Source organism: Ambystoma mexicanum, unplaced genomic scaffold (assembly GCF_040938575.1).
Source record: "Ambystoma mexicanum isolate Mex_15411 unplaced genomic scaffold, UKY_AmexF1_1 Mex_scaf11, whole genome shotgun sequence".
In the NCBI taxonomy this organism is placed as follows: domain Eukaryota; kingdom Metazoa; phylum Chordata; class Amphibia; order Caudata; family Ambystomatidae; genus Ambystoma; species Ambystoma mexicanum.
The window spans coordinates 1,319,451-1,346,030 of NW_027182336.1; the positions used below are offsets into that span (position 1 = coordinate 1,319,451).

The window sequence follows — 26,580 nt, forward strand, 5'->3', positions numbered from 1 at the left end:
CTTCACCAAGCTAATGTCGGCAGTGGCTGCAAGTCTAAGGAGGGAAGGGATCCACATTTACCGCTACCTAGACGATTGGTTGATCAGAGCAGTATCTTTGGAACAAGCTCAGATCCAACTAGATTATGTCTGCCACTTCCTTCACAAACTGGGCTTCTCCCTCAATTTAAAGAAGTCACAGATGATACCATCACAGAGACTCCAGTTTATCGGAGCGGTCCTGGACACTTCCTTGGGGAAAGCCTCGCCACCAGAGGTGAAGGCTCAAGATATTCTGCAGATAGTCACCAAGTTTCAAAATGCCCAACGTCTCCTAGCCTTCGACTTTTTGAGGTTGCTAGGCCTCATGGCATCCTGCATCTTCCTTGTGCCAGAGGCTCGCCTGAGAATGAGATCTCTCCAGTGGGCACTAAGAACCCAGTGGTCGCAATTCTCAGGAAGAATGACAGATCTCCTTCAGCTCCCGGACCAAGTGGCTCGAGACCTTCAGTGGTGGGCCTGTCGGGAGAACATTTTGAAAGGAGAACTGTTTTGGCAACCATGGCCGGACATAACAGTAGTCACGGATGCCTCACTCATGGGGTGGGGAGCCCATGCCAAAGACTTGACCATCAGCGGTCGTTGGTCTCCATCGGAGTCCAGACAACATATCAACCTGTTGGAGCTGAGAGCTATCAGACTTGCGCTGAAGGCTTTTCTGCCATCTGTACAAGGGAAAAATGTCCTAATAATGACGGACAACACAGTGGCCATGCACTACCTCAACAAAAGAGGAGGCGTAGGATCACTGCCACTGTGCAGAGAGGCGATGCAGCTCTGGTTTTGGGCAATTCAAGAAGGAATCTCTCTATCGGCAGTTCACTTAGCCGGAGAGAAGAACTTGACAGCGGACGCTCTGAGCAGGCAGAGCACAGTCTCCCACGAGTGGGAGATAGCTCAGGGAGTCCTTCAAGAGATCTTCACCCTTTGGGGAACCCCTCAAGTGGATCTGTTCGCCACCAGTATCAACAGAAAGTGCGATCCGTTTTGTTTAAGGGAATTTCCTCCCAAGAGGAGCTCTAGGGGACACGTTCGTAGTGGACTGGGAGTTTCCACTTCTGTATGCGTTTCCTCCAGTCCCTGTCATTCCTCAGATGATCAGGAGGTTGAGAAGATTCCAGAAGACTATGATCCTAATTGCCCCAGACTGGGCCAGGAGAACGTGCTACCCGGACCTTCTGGACATGGCCATCTGCCCTCCGATTCGTCTCCCACACAGGGAGGATCTTCTCTCGCAGAAGGGAGGTCAGGTTCTCCATCCAGACATCAGAACCCTCAACCTTCACGCTTGGTTTCTGAAAGGTTGAGATACAAGGATTGGGACCTCCCAGATGACGTCATGGAGGTGTTGCTTTTGGCTAGAAGGCCAGCAACAAAGACTTTATACCGCTGCCGTTGGAACAATTTTTGCAGCTGGTGTAGAGAAAAGAATATCAAACCCTTTTCATGTGGTACACCAATGGTGTTATCTTTTTTGCTCTATTTGTCAAATTCAGGTCTTCAGGTTGGTACGATCAAGGGCTACCTCGCAGCGCTGTCGATCTTCAAGCGCACTGCGGAGGAGCCATCATATTTCAAATTACCCCTAGTAATCCAATTTCTGAAGGGGTTGACTAATGTCTATCCCCCAAAGCCGTTCCAAGTTCCCTTGTAGGACTTAAATCTAGTCTTAAATTTCCTAATGGGTACTCTCTTTGAACCACTCCATTCTTGTTCATTAAGATTTCTCACCCTTAAAACAGTCTTACTAGTGGCTTTGACATCTGCCAAAAGAGTGAGCGAATTGCATGCTCTATCTTGCAAACCTCCTCATACAATTTTTCACAAAGACAAAGGGCCTCATTACACGGTAGGCGGTAAGGGTTTACCGGTACCGGTAAGGGCACCGGTACCGGTAAACCCTTACCGCCTTACTACGAGGTCCCTTTGCGGGTCCTCCCTTAACGCCTGGTTTTTCCAGGCGTTAAGGACGGGACCCGCAAAGGGACCTCAGAGCTAATTACGGTACCCTATGGGGCAAAAATGGGAATGGGGAAGGGCCTTGGTGAATGGGGAATTACCGCCCCCGCTCACCTTGGAGTAGGGCGGTAATTCCACCATCCACCAAGGCGGACTCGGTACGGTACCGGCGGCAACCATGGCGCTAATAGCGCCATGGTTACCGCCTACCGTGTAATGAGGCCCAAAGTTGTCCTACAAGTGAAGCCTAATTTCCTCCCAAAGGTAGTCTCTGATTTCCACATCACTCAGAAGATAACCTAACCTTAATTCTATCCTCCTCCCCATCCTGGGAAAGAGGAAGAGAGGCTACATAGGCTGGATCCAAGGCGAGCCTTGAGTTTTTATATCAGCAGACTTGCTAGGATTAGGCAAGCAGACCAACTGTTTATAAGTTATGCAGGACACAAATTAGGATTGCCAATCACAAAACAAACCATTTCCAGATGGATTATTTTAGCCATTCTAGAATGCTACAAATTGGCAGGGAAAGAGCCCACTGAACACCTTAGGGCTCATTCAACCAGGGGTATCGCAGCCTCTTCAGCCCTCCAAAGAGGGGTACCGATTCGAGACATATGTGCGGCTGCCACATGGTCGTCCGCACATACCTTTACAAAATTCTACAAACTGGATTCCTCCTCTAGCCAGGAGACAAGATTTGGCAAAGCTGTGTTACATTCTGTTCATTTTTAAAGGGAAATATTTCAATTTTACTCCCACCTCCGTTTACACACCACTGCTATGGGAGTCTATCAAGATAAGGAATACGTCGGAAGACACAATCCCTTCGAAGAACAAGTTACTTCTTACCTTGTAACGTTCTTTCGATGGGATGTTCCTCCGACGTATTCCTTATCGCCCCTCCCATCCATCCCCTCAGTAAAACTTCCCTTGTAGTTGCAGTTTACGCTCCTTCAAGGTCAATAACCAATTCATGCACAGCTACTCTTAAGCTTCAAAACGGAACTGAGCAACGGACGCTGCACGAGTCTATTTATACACACAATGACGTCGGCACCGATATGGAGGCTGTCGAGGGACACCAACCCGAGGGACGTCGACGCGCAGCGCCCTCTACTGAAAAAGAAATTCCGAGGCCAGCAAGCTGAAAGTAATCTATCAAGATAAGGAATACCTCTGAGGAACATCCCATCGAGAGAACATTACAAGGTAAGAAGTAACTTGTTCTTCTCAATCTCCCTACTTCTACAATCCGAGATTTACAACACATCCAGAACAGAACTGCAAGACTTATCCTTGGCCTCAAGCCCAGGGACTGCATCTCTCTGGCACTGAAATACCTTCATTGGCTCCCTGTGGCTGCAAGGATCAAGTAAAAGACCCTCTGCATTGTTCACAAGGATATCTGGGGCCGGGCCCACACTACTTACAACTCACTCTTCCCAAATACACTCCCGCTAGAGCACTCCGCTCATCCTCCTCCAACTCTCTGAGAGTGAGCCGTTTTTCCAAACATAGAGTGGGGGTAGATCCTTATCCTCTACAGGGGCCATCCTCTGGAACACTCTCCTGGCCTCTCTCCGAGCCAGATTTCCTTAAATTCCGGAAAATCCTCAAGACCTTCCTCTTCTCCTCTGCATGTTCTCTACCTCTCCCCTGCTAATCTCCACTCCCCACCTGCTACCTCCTGAACCTGCTCAGCTAGCTTGACTGGTTTCCTGGATCACCTCAACCTTACAGGTCCCAGGCACCCACACCTGTCCCTGCACTTGCCTCCGGGGCCCCTGCACTACTTGCTGCACTACGCACTTCCCAAAGAGATAACCCTCCACACTTAACCCGGCCCTCCGGGCTAGCGCACTTATCCCTTCTCCCATCCCTTGCACTTCCTGTTAGCGCAATTACACTGACTGAATGCACCCAAATCAGTAATTTCGATGTCTGTCTGCCCCTTGTCTCCCCCTATTCCCCCATCACACTGTGCACCTGAAATACTTGTGTTAGTGGCACATTATAAAATGCCCAACCAATTTACCACTCCCGTCCCCTCCCCTGATCCACACTTCTTATGTCAATGTCTACTTCTGTTCATTAGCAAGAAATGTCCTCTGATATAGCTGTTGAGTTGTTACGTGGCTCCACCTCTCCCCCGTCTTCCCTCCTACCCTCACTACTTGTTATGTTATGTTATAATATTTATAATGCGCACCTGGTACCCAAGGGCTGATGGGCGCAAACTAACAAACAAAAAACATGAAAATAGGACACAACACAACACAGAATGTTGATTGGCATAGGCAGAAATGTCTACAGGCTTCTGTGTCTTCAGCTGCTTCTTAAAGAGTTCTGTTGAAGCCAACGCTCTTAGTGTAGGTGACAAGGCATTTCAGGCGGTTGGAGCTGCTACTTCGAATGACCCCTGTCTTGTCTTGTTGGTATTACTATAGGGAACTTTAAGGATATTGGAGTTATCTGATCTGAGTGTCCTCGCCTTGTCTTTCAGGACGATAACTTCCTTCAGGTAGGATGGCATTTGACCCATGATGCATTTATGGGTAATAAGAAGAAGCCTAAACCTAATTCTTGCCCCAATCAGAAGCCAACGGAGGCTCCTTCTGGCTTTGGAAACGTGATCTCTTTTGCTTAGGCCCTTCACTACTCTCACCGCCCCATTCTGAATCACCTGAAGGCGCTGGATCTCTGTTTGAGGGATGCCCGCCAATAGGCTACACCCATAAACCAATTTGGAACCAATAATGGCTCTTGCCAGAGTTTCTGAGTTTTTTTTCAGAAAGGAGCAGTCGCATATGACAGAAGAGTTTAAGGAGGTACGAGGCTGAAGAAATAAGACTATTTACCTGTGCCTTCATATTCATGTGTTTATCCAGGTACACATCCAGAGTCTTAACCTTATTCAGGATCTTGATAACACAATTATCCAGATAGAAATTCTTATAGTTAGCCCCCAGTTTGTCCAATTAAGCCCGATTGGTAGTTATGCAATATTTGATTTTGTTCCAGGAATATAGATATCTGATTGTACGCAACTCGATCTAACATTTTCAGAAGAAAGGCAGTATTAGTAATAGGTCTGTAATTGTCACACACTTGCATTACTGTCAGTTTTTTATCCATGCACCCCCTTCTTCTCCCCTCCCTGCTTTCCCCCACTATCTGTTAACGCACTTGAACTCGCAGAAATGTCGACAGGCATAGTATGCTTATTATTATTGTATATCATTTGGAATTCTCCAAGACCTTATGAATGATTGTATCCCATATTTCCCCTCACCCCCGTCTTGGAGCGCTTTAAAGCACTCATTTTGTGTCTAAGTGCTTTATAAATAAACAATACCATACCATGCAATCCATATATAAAAAATATGTTATTATTATAATTTTTTTTTATAACGCGCTTAATACTGAAGAGGTTTGTAAGCGCAGATCGGGATTCGAACCTGTCGTTGCCACAGAGCTACACTATTTGTATGAACATAAACTTACCTTCTGCCCTAGTCCTGATGCTTCCTCCCCAGCGCTCCAGCTCCAACATCATGAACAGCAATCAGGAAGCAAGAGCTTCCTGCACTGCATGCAGTGGCCTGAGTGTGGGTGTTGAAACGCAAGCACCCCCATCCTTGCATGGCTCATTGAGCATGTGCGGCTGGGGAACTAAACTGTAAAAGGGAAATAGTGTTTTCCTTTGACTGTTTAGCCAGCCCAGGAGCACTCCCTCAGCTGGAAAAAGCAGCTGAGGGAGGGTTCAGTGTTTCACTGGGCTGGCTCCTCCGCTCCCCCATAATGGGTGAGGGGGCTACTGGGTTGACACCCTCTTGCCCATTATGGATGAACTGCACCTGCCCAGAGCTCCTACCTGCCCCACTTTTTCATTCCTCCCTTAAAAAAAAGAAAATTCAGACTAGGGATGCGCAACCCCCATCCTCCCCTGGAATGCAGCCGTCCCCCTCTGCCTTACAGTAACATACAAAAATGTAGTCCCACGACAACAACGCACAAGATATTATGGTAAGAAAATCAGGTTTTTCTGAGCAAAGTAGTAACAAAATGTGGTTTTAATTAATAGATTCCAATGTTGCCTCAAAATAGATACAATCAAGTACTTCTTAAAAAATCATCATACACAGCCAGCACATGTTTCGACCCAGCATGGGTCTTTGTCAAGACTGTACAGTTGACAGTTACATATGCAATTTAGAATACGAATTGTCAACCGTAAAAATTGAATTTGCAAGGATCAAGAGTGCCAAGTGAAATCAACATTAGTGTTGTTTCAACCTTGTGTCAGAATTAGAATAGCCAAACACATGTGTTATGTTACAAAATATGTACAATAGATACAGCGAAAAAGAGAACAAAGAAAGGAGATCGTATTATATTAATGAGATATCACATGTATCAAACTGGCTAAATCTGTCACAAAATATAGAGACACCATCTGCAACAAAGCAATTCCTCTTACCATTTGACAACTTAAAAATGTGCATAGAACGAAGATTTCTAATTCTTACGCCACAAGCTATATTATCCTCATAAAAGAGAGGGATCGGGAACCCTGTTTGTATTGGTGCTGGGCTTAACTGTTCGTACCAGTTAAGGTAGTGCATGTAGCATAGTTCGTGCTACTTGAAAATTGTTTGCAGTGTTTGTTTTATTTCCATCAGGTTGTGTCAGAATCGGAAACTACCACCCCTGAAAACTCCTCACCTGACTCCTTAGAGGAATCCTCCTGGGTAGATGTCTTTGGTCTTCTTCTCCCCTCCTTCTTGATCTCCTGCGGTTCTTCGTCCGTCTTGGTGCTCTTCCTTCCCTTTTTGTCCTTCTTACGCTCGTAGAGATAGGGACGAGCTCCGCTTGAGGCCACCCTGACAGTGGTGGGAACAAGCTGTCAGGTGGACCCAGGGGAGCCAGTCCCGTTACGCAAGGGAAAAAGCCAGTGATGGCAGAAAAAACCCTGTTAGATGGCGAGTCCTTGCTGGCAGGGAGTGTGTCAGAAGTGGAAGAGGCCGGTGAATGGTATGCTGCAATGGTACTTGAATCCAAGTATCACCAGACGAGAATTGCAACAAGGAAACCTACAGCGGAGGCTGCACACGAGCAGTCAAGAGGGAAGGTAAGGCAATACTGCATGTAAGTGAGAGAGGAAGAGAGGGAAGGCTGGTACAGGAGAGAGAGAGAGAGAGCGGAGAACGAGAGAGCGAACAGAAGCGGGAGCGAGCAATGAAGAGAGAGAGAGAGGGGAATAGAAAGGGAGAGCGAGCGGGAGCAAAAAGCGGGTGAACAAGAGTAAGGAATCAAATGCCAGGGAGATAGTCCAAGGAAAGCAAAGCGGAGGCTGCACAAGAGCAGTCAGGCGATACTGCAGGTAAGAGTGAGAGAGGGAGAGAGAAAGAGCGAACAAAAGCGGGAGCGAGCAAGGAAGGGGAAGAGAGAGAGATAGTACAGGAGAGCGAGCGGGAGCAAAAGCGGGTGAACAGGAGTAAGGGATCAAGCGCCAGGGAGGAAGAGAACATAAGCCGGAGTGCAATCGCAAAGGGGCACGAAGGAAAGCCTTAAGGTACGGAACCCCGTACAACAGGAAAGAGCTGAGAAACAGGGAAAGCTGAAGCAGGCTGAGTACTAGGTAGATAGTAACAAAGGTCCAAGCTCAAGGAGCGGCACTGCAAGCGTAGTTAGCAAAAGGCTGACAATGCGAGTTGCAACGCACAGCGTTATGGGCGTGGCTACCTTTTAAAGGAAAAGGACCAAAAAGACTAGAACGGTAAGGACCGCAAGGTACCTAAGTACGCCTCCATCTTTTCCACAGTGTCCAGGGTCGCGTTGTGACAGTATGCCCCCTTCTCATCTGGGATCCCCCGGGCTTACCCGGATGAAGGCGGTGAAATAGACGTAACAAGCGAGAGGCATGGATGTGACTTCTAGGTTCCCAGGTACGCTCTGCAGTGGAGTACCCCTTCCAATGTACCAGGTACTGAACTGTACCATGTCTGTAGCGAGAATCCACCAGCCTCTCCACCTCGTATTCCTCAGGTTCTGGAAAATCGGGAATTGAAGAGCGTGGCACTCTCCGACCATGCGGATCTGATAGATAGGCCTTGAGAAGGGACGAGTGGAACACAGGATAGATGCGCTTCATACTGTGAGGAAGTTTCAGTCGAAAGGCCACCGGATTGATCTGTGCAGAAATGGGGAAAGGCCCAATGAATCTGGCAGAAAACTTCCCTGGGTGTAACGAGCGTGGCAAGAATTTAGTAGACAACCAGACTTTAGTGCCAACAGTCCATTTGGGGTTTTGAGATCTCTTTCTGTCCGCGTACTTCTTTTGGAGCTCCCTGCTAGTCTCCAAGTTCTTCTTAGCCTCCCCTTGTATACGTTTTAGTTCACTAAGCCTTTGGTCAACCGCTGGGACAGCAGTCGAAGGTATACCGACCAAGGGGATATGCATGGGATGAAAGCCATAGGAGAAAAAGAATGGACTAGTTCCTAGGGAAGAGTGAACTGTATTGTTGTAGGCGAATTCCGCTGTGGAGAGAAAAGACTTCCAACTCTCCTGTTCTTGACCACAGAAACAACGAAGGTATTGTTCTAAAGTGGAGTTCAGACGCTCAGTGTGTCCGTTGCTTTGGGGGTGATAACCAGAAGAGAGAGCTCTACTGATTCCCAGAGTCCTGCACAGTGTAGACCAGAAACGAGAAGTGAATTGGGAGCCTCTGTCGGAAACAATTTGGGGTAGACCGTGAAGCCTCACCACATCTCTCAGAAAAACATCAGCTAATTCTGGAGCCTAAGGTAGGCCAGGTAGAGGAGAAAAGTGTGCCATCTTACTCAGGGAATCCACGGTAACCATGATGGCGGTAGCACCCATAGAGAGAGGAAGGTCCACAATAAAATCAGTAGAAATGTGTTCCCAAGGACGTGCTGGCAAAGGTCCTTGTTGAAGGAGACCCAAAGGGCGATGCGTAGAGGGCTTACTGGAGGCGCAAATAGGACAGGCGGCTACATAAGCCTTGACATCCTTGGATAAAGTGGGCCACCAGAAATACCTTGATACCAAATTGGTCGTGGCTCCTTGCCCCTTGTGGCCAGCAGAAGGTAGATCGTGACACCAAGACATTGCTTGAATTTGAAGCTCTTTAGACGGAAGGAACAGGGTGTCCTTGTAGAAATACAATGTCCCTCTTTTCTCCAGCGGAGACAGACGGTCGTTGGGTATCTGGGTAGAACTAGTTGTATGTTCGACCTCTTGTAGAAATGAATTGACCGCCCCTAAGATCCTTTTCCCTGAAAGTATCTCTTCAGGTTTGAGTCCGTCTACAGGGCATTCTTCTCCTAGACTCCGGGATAAGGCATCAGCCAACACATTCTCCTTCCCTGGAAGATACGTGATGTCAAAGTCAAATTGGGAGAAGAAATAGGCCCACCGGGCATGTCTGGAATTGCGACACTCCATTTGTTGGAGCACCTTAAGGTTCCTATGATCCGTTCTCACCAGAAATGAATGGGCAGCTCCCTGTAACAGATGTCTCCACTCGACACAAGCCTGGCGGATGGCCAACAATTCCCGTTCCAACACCGAGTAGTTTTGTTCACTCGGGGTGAGAGTACGGGAGTAATACGCCACCAGGTGTTCGATACCGTCCTTACCAGACTGTAATAAGGCTGCTCCTATGGCACCTCCAGAGGCATCCGTTTCAACCACAAAAGGAAGGGACTGATCGGGTTGAATGAGGATGGGCGCAGTGGTGAAGGCTTCTTTGAGTGCCTGGAAAGCTTGTTCTGCCTTCGAGTCCCATACAAATTCTTGACCCTTCTTTAATAGATTGGTAATGGGTAGCACGATCTCCGAGAAATTTGGGATAAATCGTCTGTAAAAATTCGAGAGACCCAAGAACCTCTGTATATCCTTAGGACAGCTGGGAGTGGGCCATAGGAGTACCGCCTTCACCTTCTCGGGATCCATCTGGACACCTTCTTTGAAAAGAATAAAGCCTAGGTAGGGAACAGACGAGGATTCGAAGATGCACTTTTCTGGCTTTAACAATAGATGGTTCTCTTGTAGTCTTCTTAACACCTGTTCAACGTGTCTGTGGTGTTCGGCCGGAGAAGAAGAGAAGATAAGAATGTCGTCAAGATAGACTACTACAAAAGAATAAAGCAGGTCTGAGAATATCTTGTCCACAAACCGTTGGAAAACCGCCGGGGCGTTTACCAGTCCGAAGGGCATCACCCGATATTCAAAGTGCCCCAGAGGAGTTCTGAAGGCGGTCTTCCACTCATCTCCCTCCTTGATTCTCAATAAATGATAGGCACCTCGAAGATCGAGTTTGGTGAAAATGTTTGCCCCTTCTACTGCTTCCAGTACTTCCTTTATAAGAGGCATGGGATATCTGTCTCTTATAGTCATACAGTTCAAACCTCGATAATCAATACACGGTCTCAATTCGGAGGTCCCTTTCTTGGGTACAAAGAACATAGACGCTCCGGCAGAAGGGCGTGACTCTCTGATGAGACCGTTCTGAAGGTTTGCGTCCAGATATTCCTTAAGAGCCCTTCTTTCTGGGAGAGACATGGGATACATTCGGCCGAAGGGAACAGAAGCATCTGGTTTTAACTCAATGGAGCAGCCTTCAGGCCGATGAGGAAGTAAAGAGCGTGGTAATTTGTCTTCAAAAAGTTCAGCGTATTGTTGGTATCTGAGCGGCACCATCTGCACCACTGAGGCAGACTTCGGAGTAGGGATTCCCTTACCAGGAACCGGATTGGTCTGGAGAAGACAGGAAGAAGTACAGAAAGATGATGAAAAGCATATGGTGTTGGCTGACCAGTCTATAGTAGGATTATGCTTACGCAGCCACGGTATTCCCAATATTATCGGGAAGTGCGCGGCTCTTATCACATCGAAAATGATCTGTTCTTGGTGTTGAAAAAGAAGCATAGTAGCGGGTATGGTTTCTTGTACAATGGGCCCGGAGGAGAGTGGAGTTCCATCCACTCCTTCTACGGGTAAGGAACAGCTCTTTTGAAGAAAAGGCACCCCCTGATCTTGAGCCCACTGGACATCGATGAAGTTACCCGCAGCACCACAGTCCAACATAGCCAAGACCTCAACGGTGGGATTGGGCTCGAAAGTGAGATGAATGGTGAACACCAACAGTCTGTTATCATCTTCCATAGCCTTCTGACAAGTAATGTTGCAGGGATTGATCGTCTCTGCTCGGTTCTTATCCCTGCTCAAGACCGAGGAGAGGCGTTTCCCGAACGTCTTAGAGGAACTTCGGGACAGTTCCGGAGCAAATGCTTAGAAGATCCACAGTACACGCAGAGACCCAGATCTCTACTTCGCCTTCTCTCCTCTGGAGTCAGGGGGCCTCTAGTAGTTCCGATCTGCATCGGTTCTTAAGTCTGGCTCCGATTAGGAAGAGGAACTGGAGTAGAACCGGCAGCAGGAAGGTTTCGGAATCTCCTCCTTTCTTGTCTTCGCTCTTGAAGACGGTATTCCAGCTGAAGAGTCAGAGTCACTAGTTCTTGAAAGGAGGTTGGACGAGCCACTCTGGCTAATTCGTCTTTGAGATCGTCATGAAGTCCCCGGCGAAAGAGGGTTTGTTGAGCAGAGTCAGGCCATCCTGCATCCTTTGCCAGTCTGATGAAAGCAGAAGCAAAAGTTTGGACATCTTGATTCCCTTAACGAATGTCCAAGAGGGCTTCATAAGAGGAAAACTGAACCTCAGGTCTGTCGAATCTGGCTCTCATCTGTTGGGTAAACAGGGAATAATCGTTGACTGCTGGATCGGATTGGGATATCAACGGGGTGGCCCAAGCCAAGGCGTTTCCGACGAGATTAGCAACAAGGAAACCAACCTTGGACCGGTCTAGTTCGTAAGCCTTCGGTCTAAAAGTAAAATAGACCATGCAAGCATCCAGGAATTCTTTCAAATGCTTAGGATTGCCATCATATTTTCCAAAAGAGAATGTCTGTGGAGGTAAGTCGCCCCGAGTATCATCTCGTACTGCGATCTGGTGTCGTAGACTGACGTTTTCGGTTCGGAGATTCTGTACTTCAGTCTGAAGGCCTTGGATTGCAGCTACCATCTCCTGGAACTGTTCTAGGGAGGCCATGTTGACTTGTGGGCATTGCAAACTGTCAGAATCGGAAACTACCACCCCTGAAAACTCCTCACCTGACTCCTTAGAGGAATCCTCCTGGGTAGATGTCTTTGGTCTTCTTCTCCCCTCCTTCTTGATCTCCTGCGGTTCTTCGTCCGTCTTGGTGCTCTTCCTTCCCTTTTTGTCCTTCTTACGCTCGTAGAGATAGGGACGAGCTCCGCTTGAGGCCACCCTGACAGTGGTGGGAACAAGCTGTCAGGTGGACCCAGGGGAGCCAGTCCCGTTACGCCAGGGAAAAAGCCAGTGATGGCAGAAAAAACCCTGTTAGATGGCCAGTCCTTGCTGGCAGGGAGTGTGTCAGAAGTGGAAGAGGCCGGTGAATGTATGCTGCAATGGTACTTGAATCCAAGTATCACCAGACGAGAATTGCAACAAGGAAACCTACAGCGGAGGCTGCACACGAGCAGTCAAGAGGGAAGGTAAGGCAATACTGCATGTAAGTGAGAGAGGAAGAGAGGGAAGGCTGGTACAGGAGAGAGAGAGAGAGAGCGGAGAACGAGAGAGCGAACAGAAGCGGGAGCGAGCAATGAAGAGAGAGAGAGAGGGGAATAGAAAGGGAGAGCGAACGGGAGCAAAAAGCGGGTGAACAAGAGTAAGGAATCAAACGCCAGGGAGATAGTCCAAGGAAAGCAAAGCGGAGGCTGCACAAGAGCAGTCAGGCGATACTGCAGGTAAGAGTGAGAGAGGGAGAGAGAAAGAGCGAACAAAAGCGGGAGCGAGCAAGGAAGGGGAAGAGAGAGAGATAGTACAGGAGAGCGAGCGGGAGCAAAAGCGGGTGAACAGGAGTAAGGGATCAAGCGCCAGGGAGGAAGAGAACATAAGCCGGAGTGCAATCGCAAAGGGGCGCGAAGGAAAGTCTCAAGGTACGGAACCCCGTACAACAGGAAAGAGCCGAGAAACAGGGAAAGCTGAAGCGGGCTGAGTACTAGGTAGATAGTAACAAAGGTCCAAGCTCAAGGAGCGGCACTGCAAGCGTAGTTAGCAAAAGGCTGACAATGCGAGTTGCAACGCACAGCGTTATGGGCGTGGCTACCTTTTAAAGGAAAAGGACCAAAAAGACTAGAATGGTAAGGACCGCAAGGTACCTAAGTAAGCCTCCATCTTTTCCACAGTGTCCAGGGTCGCGTTGTGACAGGTTGCTAGAGTTTTGACTGAGCACCAATGGTGATGGTCACATAGAAAAAAATTGACACGTATTTCGACCATCAGGTCTTTAACAAGGCTGTTTAGTGGTGCGATGGGGATGTTTATCATATTCGTGATGTGGTGGGTGGCGGGGTGCCGTGAGTGATGATGTGAGTTGTGACATGAACATTAGTTAGGTTACATATTTACATACATGTTCTATTAGTGTAGTTGGTGACATAGTGGGTATGATGCGACGTACATATACATGACAGGTAAAACACAACATAAGTAATTGACATAATGAAATGGCCCAGTTATTGAGGGGCAGGAGGTGCACCAAGGGGTGAAAGTGGGGGGAATGTACTGGTTAGGTATAGTAAGGCTCAGTATGGAATCAAACTAAGGTAGATGATAGGGGTTTCTTACTGTTGAGAAAATTAGACGAGCCTTGTTCCTTGTTTAAGGATGCTGGATAACAACTGTGAAAGTAGAATAACACAATAGTGGGGTGGTAAGTACCTGGGTAGGTTGGAAGGTATGAAGGTTGGGGTGAGGGCTTGTGGGTGGCCACTGCGAGTGCGATCATTTGTATGTTGTCCTAGGGCCCCGGTGGGGGGGGTGCTATCAGGGCTGTGCATGGGCTAGATTGTTTGAGTCTGGGCCCTGGTTCCAGTGAGGATAATGTATGATATGTGAAGCCCGCGCATTTTGTGATGTACCTCTGCGGTTCTGAAGCAGCCAGCTGGGAATGTGCCGCCGGCATGGAGAAAGTCCTTGAGTCATATTGTGGTAGTGGGATGGCACTCAAAAAAAGGTCCGGGTGATCCTGTACTATAACGGCTGGGCTGAGGTATGGGTGGATGGTCTCCATCAGAGGAGGGTCTGAGAATGCGGGAGTGAGGCACCAATGCCAAGAGTGGTATCATAAGCTAAGAAAACCGGGCTAGGATAAGGCCAGGCGCAAAGAATATATTGCCGATGAAGTTTGATTGTTCATCTTTCATCTGCTAGGCAGAATCATAATGAAGGAGTGCTGCAGAGGTGGGGGTGGCGGTGTGGAGCACTGTGAGCAACATGTGGTCGATACGTACTTGTTGCAGGGAGGGATGGCGAGTAAGGGGCTAGCGTCCTCTGGTGTACAGTGAGACTGCCCGTTTGTGTGTGCATGTTTGTGCACGTGACATGCCGTGGGGGCACATGGTGAGGAAGCGTGCAGTCGCTGGGGTGCCCCTTAGCTGGGCATAGCGTGCGTTAGGTTAACACTGTGTCATTATGTTGCAAACCGAAAGTGGTGTGCTGGGCTGCTTGTAGCTGTTAGCTGGTGATTGAGTCCCGGTGGACCATCAAGGTGGTGGACCGGGTTACCAGTTACTTGGCATTGGTGCCTCACCCCTGCACTCTCTGACCCTCCTCTGATGGAGACCATCCACCCATACCCCAATCCAACCATGATAGTACGGGATCACCCAGACCTTTCGCATGCCATCCCACTACCACAATATCACTCAAGGACTTTCTCCATGCAGGCGGCACATTCCCAGCTGGCTGCTTCAGAACCGTACAATCAGAAAAGCTATGCACTACTGCACGGAGCACCATATTCCTCGCCCAAGGAACACCTGCTGAGGTACTTCACGAACTACACGGGCACTTCACGAACTAAACGGTCTTCACATATCATAGATCATCCTCACTGGAACCAGGGTCAATACTCATAGTATCTGGCCCATGCACAGCCCTGATAGCGCGCCACCCCCCTGAGGCCCCTCGACAAAGTACAATTTATTGCACTTGCAGTGGCCACCCACAACCCCTCACCACAACCATCATGCCTTCCAACTTACCCAGGTATTTACTACCCCACTATTGTGTTACTCTACTTTCAGTTACTATCCAGCATCCTTAAACAAGGAACAAAACTTGTCTAATTTTCTCAATGGTAAGAAACCTCTCCCACCTAACTTAATTTGATTCCATACTGAGCCTTACAATAACTAGCCAGTACATTATTTTTTATCCCCTCTTTTGCCCCTTGATGCACCTCCTGCCCCTCAATAACTGGGCCATTTCATTATGTCAATTACTTATGTTGTGTTTTACCTGACATGTATATGTATGTCGTATCATACCAACTACACTAATGGAACATGTATGTAAATATGTAAACTAACTAATGTTCATGCCACAACTCACATCATCACTCATGGCACCCCGCCACCCATCACATCACAAATATGATAAACATCACCACAGCACCACTACACAGCCTTGATATAGTCCTGATGGTCGAAACATGTGTTAGCTTTTTGCTATGTGTGCATCACCATTGGTGCTCAGTCAGAACTCTAGCAACATGATGCACATAAAATCAACACTGCAAACAATTACCAAGTAGCACAAACTATATCTTTTCATGACTATGCTGCACACACTACCTTAACTGGTACGAACAATTGAAGTCCAGCGCCAATACAAACAGGTTTCCCTACCCCTCTCTTTTATACAATTCCTAGCGCACTGGACCATTTGGAGCATTGTCCCACAGGAACCCTTGACCAGGATGCAGGACACACCATTGAAGATTATACAATATCAGCGCAGGCGTCCATCATTCATCGAATGCTCTCGCCACTTCCCTTCCTATTTTATCGTCAATTTGAATCTGAAAAGTGCAGGAAAAACATCTTAATTGTGTGTCATTCCAGCCTCAATCTGAAAATATATGCACCAGTCTACCAACAAGTAGTGTCTATACTTGTCACAATGGTCTAAGGCATCCCACACTAATGAAGGCCACTCTGGCTCTGACAATATAAGGGGGGGAAAGAAGGAACAAATACATCATTCTTTTTTTAGAATAGCAATTCCCATGCAGAAAATCTTCTAATTTGCATACATCCAAGTGAATACTAGATACTAAAAAGTCACATGTGCCTTTCAAGTCCTTGCTCCAGTAATTCCTGAGAGAGATTACATGCATTCCATTGGGGCCAGATTGCCAAGGGCAGCCCTCAACAGTCTTACTTAAGAACATATAGAAAGTATATCAATACATTATTTCTAACGCTGGCTCGGCCGTGTTGGGCCCAAGCTTGTGAAACCGTTCAGCATGTCAGGGTTCCAATATTCCAACATCTTGGCTTCCTAATAAAGTTTAATGTGATAAGTCACGTGATACAAATTGCATTAAGCCAATTCGTCCGGACTGCCTTGGCTGTCTGTGCAGAAGCTAATAAAATTGCCACCAATTGAAGTACATAGGCGTGACTTAAAGATTATAAATAAAGGAAGGTCCTAAAAGTTGAATCTATATATATAAAATGCTTAGGTTTGATTCCGTACTCAGCTGATGCAATTCATAGTGCTAGGTTGCCCTCTGCTGGCCAAAAGGCAAAGTGCATCTCTGTGCACCCTTCTACTTCAACAACAGCTATCATTTTAACAAACAGAATGGGCACGGTTCTACGCAGTCACCTTCAACTATCTTAAACATTTGGAATAATTTTAAGTTACTTCTTTGCACCCCCACTTCTCTTCACACTAGGCACGGCGGTTCCAGTGTCAATGAACAGTCACTGGCTCAATGTTGCAGTCTCTAAAGAGTGGAACGCTGAAGGATGAATGCCACCTCACAAGCTAAAACTGAAAGTAGGTACTGTAATTATGCTACCACACGATCTTATGCCATCACGGTACCTCTGCAATGGAACAAGGTCAACAATTACGCGTCTACAAAGACACATCATAGAGGCCCATGTAATCAATGCCACTTAGATACTGTTCTTGTACTGCGCATACCTCTCATTCCAATATGCCTTTCAAATTGAAAAGTAGACAGTTGCTTATACATTTAGCCTTTTCAATGAACATTAATAGGTCACAGGGACCTATGCCTCCTTCCTGGAACGATCAGGGGTAATTCAGATATTTAAGAAGGGGGACAGAAGTGACCCTATTAATTACCGACTGATACCTTTAAGATATTATAGAAAGGCATATGTCACGCCGGGAACGGCTAGTGATTATAGAATCACAGTATGCAATCATTTCACCGGTCCCATGAGATACGTGTGTCAATTGGCGCACAATCAGGAATATATGAAAGGGTATACATATTCAATTAAAATTGCGTAACAGAAAAGGATAAGCCAAAATGGTTTAGGAATTGAAATTTTAAGAGTCGATCAATTTTAATTCACGATCACCTCCTCTGATGATACATGAGACTGTCTCCAATCCTACGAATCTCATGCCATCCTTGTACTCATGCGTCCCGTCCCCTTTCCTCCATGCAGTGTGGGCGTCACCCGCTAGGGATGAGAACGGAACCTTTTTCACCAGAAAAATAACACTTTCCCTTTAAATTTATATTCATGCAGGGGCGCGGCCCTGGGAGCATGTGCTCCCTTAAACTGACCTGCCCACACCTCACCCGAGTCACACCTGAATTCTCTTTTCCGCGTTGACGGGAAAAGAGCGCTTTCACTAGCACTCCTGGGTGATGCCTCAAGCCTTGTAATTCCATGTGCTTTCTCTAATCTTTTTCTACTATTCAGGTGTTGGGAACACCATGCACCGGGGCCCTAGTCTGTCCCCGGTGCATGTCTACCACGGCTGACTTCAGCAGGTGCCCATAGTGCGACGGTTCCTTTCCACACTCGCATCTGCATGTGCTCTGCCACTGGTGCCTTGGGGAAGACCACGAATGGGAAGGCTGCTCGGCGTGCAATTCTCTCATACTCCGGTCCCCCAGAAACCGGCTTGCGTGGTGGACGAGGTTATTCTCCAGGACTATGCCTGAGAGCATTAAGGAATACGTACGCAGGAATACTAAGAAAGGGGGCATACTCTTCTCAAAAGCACCCCACAGGGGCAACTCCTTCCCGGGTCAGCCAAACCCTTGCACCAGCAGGAAGGACACTGAGGCTCTTGTAGCTACCAGCTTAACAGCGAGGGCTCTAAGGGCCCTACCAGTTCTGTCGCCGAGGAGCCTACTGGCTCTGGTACCGGGACACATCCCGATGGTCTCAGCTCTGTTAAACAGGCACATGCCTGAGGGGACGCCTAAATGGAGCACAGACAGCACTAGTGGCCCCATGGCCCTGGGCCAACAACCTACCAGGCCCATGCCTGAAGTGCAGGGTGGGGCAGAGGTAATGCGTTCAGGCATGCAGGCTGAGCCAGCCCCCCGCATCAGCCACAGTCCCATGTGCAGAAGGCACGAACAAGATGGCAGGACGCAAAGACAACATGGCAGCCAGGCCAGACCCCCAAAGGTGGTAAACGATCCCGATCAGGACAGAAGCCCGCCAACAGGCTGAACTGCAAAGATGTGAACCTATGGCCAGGGTGGATTGAATTCCTGCAACTCTGGTCACTTGGACCACTTCATACTCGACCTTCACGGGGAAGGCACGGTACAATGAGGGTATGTACTCACAAGGAGGGGGCAGGCAACAGGCCTTTCCGCCACCACAGCCGGTGCAGGTGCAACACCGTTCCTAGCCCGCCTGCGGGGAATGTTTCTCCAACAAGTTTTTGTCTCCACCGATGGGGACCATTCTTATAGGCATAATTCAGGACATGCTGCCGCCCACACCACCACCTCAGCCGGTGCCTGTATAGCCTGCACCTCCACCACCACCTTTGCCTTAGCTGCGATAGTTCTGGTCGCAGCTCCTTCACCTCTAGTTCCAGCACCTGGGCCAGCAGCAGACCTAACGCCTACAGACCCATTGGTCCTTTCTAACGCAGGTGACCAGCAAGACACAGATGAGGTGGAGCAGGACACGCCTCCTTCGTCGAGGGCATTTCATGATAGGATCACTGGCCTGGGCATCCCTCAGCCCCAGAAGGAGCTGCTGGAGTTGGGGGTACTGGTGGAAGTATTCACCATCAACGCGGAATCCAGATCTGGCATCCTGTTCCAGAAGGACGTGGAGGCTCTGGCAAAGAAGGGGTGGCTCAAGCCCCACTCCATTCAGCCAGTAAATATAAGGTTAAATGCGAAATTCAGGCAGGTGGAGGGAGCGACACTGTGCTCTTGTCAGTTCACCCCCAGCCACTGTCATCAGTGATTGCGGCAGCTTCTATGAATGCCAATCCTCAGACCTCTTCGACGAGCACCTCAACTTCAGCACTACTGGGCATTGAAGAAAAAATGCTTTAGGCCTATGGGAAGAAGGTGTACTCAAATGCAGGGCTCCACCTGAGACAGGCGAACAACGATGTTATACTGGCGGCTGCTAATCAACCACTGTGGAGGTAAATTGCTGACTAACAAGCCTCCTTCAAGGCAGGACTCGCCAAAGCAAAACTAGTGGCACTGGACATCGTGGAAGCCACAGTGGCGCACATCGATACCGCTAGCAGGGCAATCTGCGTGGTGACAGACATGCGAAGGACGGCCTGGCTTAAGGCGACTTGGTTCAACCCTGACATTCAGGACAGAATCCTAGATCTGCCTTTCGAGGGCGGCGACTTGTTCCATTCCAGCACTGACGAGGAATTAGATAATAAGAAGAGCAGTTTGCAGACCGCCTAATCCTACCAAACCAGCAGTCAAAACCTTCGCACATGGTCACCCTTGCTCAGATAGAGGGCAGTTCTTTGGCGGTTTTCCCTGGATTCCAGGATCACCGTGACAGGCAACTGGACAGGTCCTCCAGCCAACATATGTGAAAACACCAGACGTCTTTGCACAAGGGCTTCTTTCAGTCCCACTCCCAGTCATCTGCCTCCAACCCAATGAAGCAATGACTGCTCGTTTCAGATCCACAACACCCCAGTCGGGGGCAAGTTGGCCCTCCACAGTCAAGATTGGCACGCACACTTTACAGATTCATGGTGATTTCGGTAGTCTCTCCTGGCTTCCGGCTTCCCCTGCTATTCCCCTCCCCCTTTTATCCCCCCTCCCACAGATCGTGGCTCCTTTACTCTTAGCAGAGATATGTTCCCTTGTGGTTAGCTTGTCGGTGGAGGAGGTTCCTTTCCCTCAATAGGGGCAGGGCTTTAACTCCCGCATTTTTGCTATTCTAAAGAAGCACCAGGCGGGCCTGCGAGTGATCCTAGATCTTTCCTTCCTGAATCTGTAACTGCCTCTGCAGAATGCAGGGGCGGCCCCGCTCAGGCCAGAGGACCTCCATGTATATCCTTACCTCGAAGACTGGTTAGCCCGAGGGGGGTCCCAAGGAGCAGATTAAGTACTCAGTGGTCAGACTCATGACTACACTGTATGAACTGGGGTTCTCAATCAACTTCCAGAAGTTTCAGCTCTACCCTTCACGAACACTGGTGTTTTTGGGGCTGCTGTCGGATACACAGAAGCAGAAGGTGTTCCCCACGGCGGTGTAGGTGGCGGTGATCAAATCTTCTGTTGATCACTTCCTCTGCAGAACAGTAACTACGGTCTGCTTGGTACCAGCACCTGCTAGCAGTACTGGCAGCATGCCTCTTGGCGATCCCTTACACCAGGCTGTGTATGAGGAGGCTGCAGCATCATTTTCTGGCATCCTGGGACCAGGAGTCTGGTCATCAAGGAGCCCCGGTCACTATACACGCTCACCTACAGCAGGACCTTGCATGGTGGGGGCAGGATGCAAACCTCATGGTGGCCAGGCCATTCAGACTACCTCTAGCGGATCATACTATGACTATGGATTCTTCACTCCAAGGGTGGGGCGCTACCCTGGGGACACATTTAGTACATGGTCTGTGGTCCAAGACTGACCAACAAAACCACATCAACTGGCTGGAAATGATGGGTATTTGGCTTGCACTCAAGGCATTCCACCCATTAATCAGGAGCAGTGCAGTTTGCATTCGGACGGACAACTCTACCTGCATGTACTACCTCAACAAGCAGGGGTGCACCATATCCCCACTCCTATGCAGGCTGGCCCTCAGCATCTGGGAGTGGGAGATTGCGCAGGTTATCTGGATCTCAGCGGTGCATCTGCCTGGAGAATCGAAACTTGAGGCGGACAGACTCAGTTGGTTAGGCTCCGACAACTACGAGTGGCAACTGAACAAGAGAGTCCTTCAGGATATTTTCAGCAGGTGGGGTCACCCTGTCACAGACCCGTTTGTGACAGAGAGCAACCAGACTTGTCAGCGGTTTGCGTCCTGAGAGGGGAAGACGGCACGGCTCCCGCAGGACGCACATCAGATCCCCTGGGACGGGATGTGGGCGTATGCATTTCCTCCTACCCCTCTCATCCACAAGGTTGTTTGCAAGATCAGGCAGACCCAGTGGCTGTGTCTCATTCTCATAGCTCCTCAGTGGCCTGCCAGGCCCTGGTTCTCAGACCTTTGACAGCTGTCACTCAAGCCAGAAGTTCCACTCCTGTTGGGGAAGAGCCTGCTTCTGGCGCAGCAGGGCGGGCGGGGGGATCTGTCCCTCACCCCTGTCTGGAGAGGCTAGCCCTAGTAGCCTGGTACCTGATCAGATAACTCTTCAACATCTCTGGCTGTCTCAGAACAACCTGGAAATCCTCTAAGGAGCCAGGAGTCAGGCTACTCGAAAACAGTACAAAAGCAAATGGGCCAGGTTCTGTTTTTGGTCCAGGGAAAAAGGAATGGTCCCGCTATCTTGCACCCTGGACCAGGTGTTGTCTTTCTCGGTGTACCTAGCCAGATCAGAGGTCCAGGTCGACACTTGTGGGACATACCTAGCGGCCACTGGCGCATACAAGAACTCGGACAAGTTTACTTTCTCTTCTGCCAACCCAGTAGTAAAAAGACATCTGGTGGGGTTAACCAGGCTGTACCCGCCTGTCTGACACCTGACCCCAGTCTGAGATCTTAACGTTGTACTTAGTGCTCTCGCGCACAAACCATCCGAGCCCATGGCCACAGTGGACATCATATTCATCACGCTCAAGATAGCACTACTAGTGGGGATTACTTCAGCTCGCAGAGTTAGCGAGATTCAGGCCCTGGTGGCTTCCGAGCCCTACACTATGTTTTATCTGGACATGATCATGCTCTGCACCCTCCTCAGGTTCCTCCCAAAGGTGGTCTCCTCTTTCCACATTAACGAAAAAATGTAGCTCCCCACTTTCTTTCCAAACCCTAAGGAAGACGTAGAGAAGGCTCTTCAGTGTTTGGACGTCAGAAGAACACTGAAATTCTATCTTGACATGACCAAGGCCTTTCGCAAGACGGACGCCTTATTTGTCACATTGGCATGTCAAGGCTGGGACAGCAAGCGGCCAAAGCTTTAGTAGCTAGATGGATGACTGCAGCCATCTAGGAGGCATACAAGGCTCAGCAGAAAGAATCACCAAGGGGCTTGCATGCTCACACCCAGGGGAGTTGCTAGGTCTGAAAAAGACCCGGGGCTAAACTGTTGTCAGTACTGTTGGGACTGGGGGCTAGCTAGTCTTTTGGCTGTAGCTCCTGAGATTCTATCCGGGGCTACAACCAAAAGATCAGGGGCTATAGCCCCCTTAGCCCCCCCCTAGCAACGCCCCTGCTCACACTCTCAGGGCCAAGTCAGTGGCTTTTGCCCTCCAGCGTCGCGTACTGTGGCAGGTGATTAGCAAGGCGGCAACATGGGCCACCGCATCGGCCTTCTTCAAGCATTACTGTCTGGATACCAGTGCCAGGGCTGTCGCAGCATTTGGCCAGGCTGCCGTCCTTAATCTGTTTGCCTAGAGTGTCAAGCTCTCCTCCCCCGGGCGGTTATATCAGTGGTAGTCGCCCATACAGGATGGAGGAAAGAGGACTATGGACTAGGAGTATGTTAGCCACTCCGGTGAGTAACATTTAATTTCTCTAGCTGATGCTTTTCTTGCCAATGTGTAGCCAAGGTGTACCTTGTATACTGGTTTCCTAGCATGTTGAAATGTTTGCGAATCCGTGTCCTCAGCCCTCTTATCGTGCTGCCAATAAATATGCATTTAAACACACGGATGATACAATGCACAATAAATTTTGTTCCACAATTGACAAATTGTTTAATGTAAAATCTTCCCAAAGTGGTAAAATCCATCATTTTAGTGTTTATTGCAAAAGCACACATTGAGCATGATCCACATTTGGTGCTCTTCCTTCCCTTTTTGTCCTTCTTACGCTCGTAGAGATAGGGACGAGCTCCGCTTGAGGCCACCCTGACAGTGGTGGGAACAAGCTGTCAGGTGGACCCAGGGGAGCCAGTCCCGTTACGCCAGGGAAAAAGCCAGTGATGGCAGAAAAAACCCTGTTAGATGGCCAGTCCTTGCTGGCAGGGAGTGTGTCAGAAGTGGAAGAGGCCGGTGAATGGTATGCTGCAATGGTACTTGAATCCAAGTATCACCAGACGAGAATTGCAACAAGGAAACCTACAGCGGAGGCTGCACACGAGCAGTCAAGAGGGAAGGTAAGGCAATACTGCATGTAAGTGAGAGAGGAAGAGAGGGAAGGCTGGTACAGGAGAGAGAGAGAGAGAGAGAGAGAGCGGAGAACGAGAGAGCGAACAGAAGCGGGAGCGAGCAATGAAGAGAGAGAGAGAGGGGAATAGAAAGGGAGAGCGAACGGGAGCAAAAAGCGGGTGAACAAGAGTAAGGAATCAAACGCCAGGGAGATAGTCCAAGGAAAGCAAAGCGGAGGCTGCACAAGAGCAGTCAGGCGATACTGCAGGTAAGAGTGAGAGAGGGAGAGAGAAAGAGCGAACAAAAGCGGGAGCGAGCAAGGAAGGGGAAGAGAGAGAGATAGTACAGGAGAGCGAGCGGGAGCAAAAGCGGGTGAACAGGAGTAAGGGATCAAGCGCCAGGGAGGAAGAGAACATAAGCCGGAGTGCAATCGCAAAGGGGCGCGAAGGAAAGTCTCAAGGTACGGAACCCCGTACAACAGGAAAGAGCCGAGAAACAGGGAAAGCTGAAGCGGGCTGAGTACTAGGTAGATAGTAACAAAGGTCCAAGCTCAAGGAGCGGCACTGCAAGCGTAGTTAGCAAAAGGCTGACAATGCGAGTTGCAACGCACAGCGTTATGGGCGTGGCTACCTTTTAAAGGAAAAGGACCAAAAAGACTAGAACGGTAAGGACCGCAAGGTACCTAAGTAAGCCTCCATCTTTTCCACAGTGTCCAGGGTCGCGTTGTGACAGGTTGCTAGAGTTTTGACTGAGCACCAATGGTGATGGTCACATAGAAAAAAATTGACACGTATTTCGACCATCAGGTCTTTAACAAGGCTGTTTAGTGGTGCGATGGGGATGTTTATCATATTCGTGATGTGGTGGGTGGCGGGGTGCCGTGAGTGATGATGTGAGTTGTGACATGAACATTAGTTAGGTTACATATTTACATACATGTTCTATTAGTGTAGTTGGTGACATAGTGGGTATGATGCGACGTACATATACATGACAGGTAAAACACAACATAAGTAATTGACATAATGAAATGGCCCAGTTATTGAGGGGCAGGAGGTGCACCAAGGGATGAAAGTGGGGGGAATGTACTGGTTAGGTATAGTAAGGCTCAGTATGGAATCAAACTAAGGTAGATGATAGGGGTTTCTTACTGTTGAGAAAATTAGACGAGCCTTGTTCCTTGTTTAAGGACGCTGGATAACAACTGTGAAAGTAGAATAACACAATAGTGGGGTGGTAAGTACCTGGGTAGGTTGGAAGGTATGAAGGTTGGGGTGAGGGCTTGTGGGTGGCCACTGCGAGTGCGATCATTTGTATGTTGTCCTAGGGCCCCGGTGGGGGGGGGGGTGCTATCAGGGCTGTGCATGGGCTAGATGGTTTGAGTCTGGGCCCTGGTTCCAGTGAGGATAATGTATGATATGTGAAGCCCGCGCATTTTGTGATGTACCTCTGCGGTTCTGAAGCAGCCAGCTGGGAATGTGCCGCCTGCATGGAGAAAGTCCTTGAGTCATATTGTGGTAGTGGGATGGCACTCAAAAAAAGGTCCGGGTGATCCTGTACTATAACGGCTGGGCTGAGGTATGGGTGGATGGTCTCCATCAGAGGAGGGTCTGAGAATGCGGGGGTGAGGCACCAATGCCAAGAGTGGTATCATAAGCTAAGAAAACCGGGCTAGGATAAGGCCAGGCGCAAAGAATATATTGCTGATGAAGTTTGATTGTTCATCTTTCATCTGCTAGGCAGAATCATAATGAAGGAGTGCTGCAGAGGTGGGGGTGGCGGTGTGGAGCACTGTGAGCAACATGTGGTCGATACGTACTTGTTGCAGGGAGGGATGGCGAGTAAGGGGCTAGCGTCCTCTGGTGTACAGTGAGACTGCCCGTTTGTGTGTGCATGTTTGTGCACGTGACATGCCGTGGGGGCACATGGTGAGGAAGCGTGCAGTCACTGGGGTGCCCCTTAGCTGGGCATAGCGTGCGTTAGGTTAACACTGTGTCATTATGTTGCAAACCGAAAGTGGTGTGCTGGGCTGCTTGTAGCTGTTAGCTGGTGATTGAGTCCCGGTGGACCATCAAGGTGGTGGACCGGGTTACCAGTTACTTGGCATTGGTGCCTCACCCCTGCACTCTCTGACCCTCCTCTGATGGAGACCATCCACCCATACCCCAATCCAACCATGATAGTACGGGATCACCCAGACCTTTCGCATGCCATCCCACTACCACAATATCACTCAAGGACTTTCTCCATGCAGGCGGCACATTCCCAGCTGGCTGCTTCAGAACCGTACAATCAGAAAAGCTATGCACTACTGCACGGAGCACCATATTCCTCGCCCAAGGAACACCTGCTGAGGTACTTCACGAACTACACGGGCACTTCACGAACTACACGGTCTTCACATATCATAGATCATACTCACTGGAACCAGGGTCAATACTCATAGTATCTGGCCCATGCACAGCCCTGATAGCGCGCCACCCCCCTGAGGCCCCTCGACAAAGTACAATTTATTGCACTTGCAGTGGCCACCCACAACCCCTCACCACAACCATCATGCCTTCCAACTTACCCAGGTATTTACTACCCCACTATTGTGTTACTCTACTTTCAGTTACTATCCAGCATCCTTAAACAAGGAACAAAACTTGTCTAATTTTCTCAATGGTAAGAAACCTCTCCCACCTAACTTAATTTGATTCCATACTGAGCCTTACAATAACTAGCCAGTACATTATTTTTTATCCCCTCTTTTGCCCCTTGATGCACCTCCTGCCCCTCAATAACTGGGCCATTTCATTATGTCAATTACTTATGTTGTGTTTTACCTGACATGTATATGTATGTCGTATCATACCAACTACACTAATGGAACATGTATGTAAATATGTAACCTAACTAATGTTCATGCCACAAC

The 26,580-nt window shown here is 48.9% G+C and overlaps 1 protein-coding gene across 1 annotated transcript in view; it reads left to right on the plus strand.

The window, feature by feature from the left end:
• The window catches only part of LOC138553513 (extracellular calcium-sensing receptor-like), a 421,273-nt gene that overhangs the window by 216,243 nt on the left and 178,450 nt on the right, over nt 1-26,580 (plus strand). The window lies entirely within an intron of this gene.